Raw genomic sequence first — 3,119 nt, forward strand, 5'->3', positions numbered from 1 at the left:
GCTCTCCATGGGATCTTTTGGTAAGTTCTAAATCTTTCGTATATTTTTTAACTGGGCTATAAAACCCTTTATAAGTTGTTAATCATTGTTATTTTATGAGATTGGTTATGAACCAAACTTCCGTGTTCCATGAATGCTTGGCCTTCGTATGAGTTGGTGAATTTGTTTCTTGAAGAATAGACAAATAGCTTTGCCTTCTAGTAGATAGGTTTCTGTTAGACTTGCTTAAGCTCACACTCTGCACAAAAAGAGCTGAATATGTTGGAATACAAGTAATACATTTTCCTTTTTTCTAATTGTACTTGTTTGTCTGCTGCACCCTTGGTCTATTACCTTGTAAAAAAAGTAATTGTTGGACTGTGCTCAAGAGCATGGAAATTTATTTTGTTTTCAAAGTGGTATTTTCCCTTCAGGATGTTTCTTTTGTAGGGTAGTTTACCCAATGTATCTCTGTTCTTGTCTTGTGTGGTATAACAACCTTATCTCATGCGACTTACAATATTCTCAGTTTGGTTTACCTTTTTATATGTTAGGAGTTTTGTTCTTTTAACCTGATTTAATCATCCATCATTGGGATATGTCTGTTAAAAAGTAGGTTCGTCATCTTTACATTCATACCTGTTTCTTACTCATCTGTTCTTTTTCGTCCATACTCAGATTGGTTCAAGATTTATTTGTCGCAGATTTATCCAAAAGTTTTATGACAGAGCGTTAGCCATTGGTCTGCAAGGTTATGCACAATTGTAAGTTTTTTTCAGTTACATAAGTTAAATTCTTACTGATCTGGTTTTGGAGCTAAACAGAATGTCATTTACCTTTTCAAGTTCTAGTGTAGCATATATTTATTATTGTTTTATGACCTTTTCTCCCTTGATGGAATTGTAGGCATGAGCCACGCTATTCTCGTCTTGCTAATTGGGATGGAATAATCAAGGTTGGTTTTCTTTGTCAAACTATTAAGAGTGTATTGTTTGTTTATTTGAATATATACATGTTAGCATACAACACCATATAACTAATTCAAGGATTTCCCGTCATTTATAATCCAGTCCTTTCTTGTGTTAAGGTGTTCACCACTACCATTGCTACTATCATTGATGACAACAACATTGCCTATTGTTGCAAGCACTCCTCTGGCTTAATGTACTCAACAGCTCAACTTAATCCTTTTGTTAGGAAATATTGAGAGGCTATTTTCGAATGACCCACAATAAAATTTGCACTAAAGATTGCAATGACCGATCATTACTTCACAGGGGGCGGCTTTCTTGTGGTAAAAATTTTGAAGTACAAAGTTCATTGACTGGCCTTCTTTGATTTTATGATATGATGTTACAGTCTCGCAGCATTCGGGATTTTGATAATCATGCCACTCGTATTGTGGGGAAGTATGAGGTAGGTACTATGTGCGTTATTCCACTGTTTTTTGTTCCATGCCTAGGTGTAACCCCTACTTCTAGTTACTGGCAAAATATATCTCACCCATACTTTTGCCAATAGAGTCTACTATAGTAATGCTATGGTACTTACTGAATTACATTGGATGTTGTTGCAGGGAATTCAATTTTGTGTCACTCTTCAGATATAAGATATGGTGGATGATTCCTGGATTTTGGAACATCAGGAAGTGAAGTGCCGGTGGAGACGCAAATGCTGCTTTTCGAAGTTAAAGAGGAATCTGTGATTCTTGATGAGGGTGTCGAACCATCGTCTGGTCTGACCACCACCTATGTTTTATTATTACCTGTGTTGGAAGTTCCATTCCGTGCGAGCTTTCAGGGAACTTCATCAAATGAACTCCAATTTTGGGTTGAAAGTGGTCAGTTGATTCGTCAAGCTGTTACTTCTTGCAGTATGCATTGAAACCTCTGGTAGAATGAGTTTTTAAAGCTTTTATTATTAAATCATTCAGGAGATCCTGATGTTCAGACTACCCAAGTATCCGAGTCAGTATTTATCAACTCAAGCGAAAATCCATTTGAGCTGATCAAGAATTCTATAAGGTAGGAGTTTCCTCCAAGTTCGATGTGACAACGTCATAGTTAATTAAGACTTTTTGATTAAATAAACAATCATTTTATGGTAGAATCAATACATTTGCAAGGAAAATATTGATTGTCATAAACAATTTCTATAATTTTGTTATTTAATAAATACAAATTGAATCGGCATTTGTTATTGTCTAGGTTAGTGAACATAGGATACCAGGTTACATTCATGCAAATATCTATTATCAGCAGCACAGACAGTACATGTGATTTATGGGAGTACTGTGACAGTACCATTTGAATAGTATTTTTATTACTGAGATCCATTATTGTGATTATTCACCATTTTTTTAATAAAAAAACAAAAAGAGTGAATGCTCACAATAATGGTTACGTAGTATAAAATTACTGTTCAAATGGTACTGTAATTTTGTTATTTAATAAATACAAATTGAATCGGCATTTGTAATTTGGTTGTTATTTGCGACAGCATGATTATACTATGAAGTTGGAAATAAATAGCACTTGATCGATGTATACGGAGATCATTCAATTGCGGATCGGCTCTGATTTAAGGTGGGTTTGATTTCCATTTACTTTTTCAAATTATGCTTGTATAAGTTTTATTTGTTGAAGTCAGTTCATTAAGATTAATTTGGAAATTTGTTTACTGATATGCTTTTGATTATAGTCATATGTGTAATTGTTATTTTTTTCAGACCGTCTTAAATAAACTAATTTGAAGAAAAATTACGGCATAGTTAATGTTCATTTGGATATCTTAATTAACTGGTAAAAGTTTGATCATAGAATTCTGTAATTGGTAATATGGATTGGTTATTTTTAATATAAGTAAATAAATGTTTTGATGAAGTTTGTAAAGGGGCTGGTTTACTTGTTAATGTTCTGTCATTTTGTCTGAAGTGTCTATTGAATTTTTGATTACGTGTTTGAAAATATTTAAGGCGAATATTGGATAATGACGTAATAATTGAGATTAATTATGATCACAGAAATTAAAGGAAATGTAAAAACAATCAAACATAACAAAAAGATAAAATAATACAAAAAAGGTTCAAGTACAAAGTTAATTGAGTCAATGTATCAACTTTCGAAAATCAAAGACAAAAA

At 33.0% G+C, this 3,119-nt stretch overlaps 1 long non-coding RNA gene across 1 annotated transcript; it reads left to right on the top strand.

Moving 5' to 3' along the window:
- Positions 1-1,399, top strand: LOC141614975 (uncharacterized). The gene is made up of 4 exons (XR_012529513.1): positions 1-20; positions 658-743; positions 886-934; positions 1,339-1,399. It is a non-coding gene; the product is annotated as an uncharacterized LOC141614975 (long non-coding RNA).
- Positions 1,400-3,119: the final 1,720 nt, after the last annotated feature.

The sequence above is a fragment of the Silene latifolia genome, chromosome 11 (assembly GCF_048544455.1).
Source record: "Silene latifolia isolate original U9 population chromosome 11, ASM4854445v1, whole genome shotgun sequence".
NCBI classification, from domain to species: Eukaryota; Viridiplantae; Streptophyta; class Magnoliopsida; order Caryophyllales; family Caryophyllaceae; genus Silene; species Silene latifolia.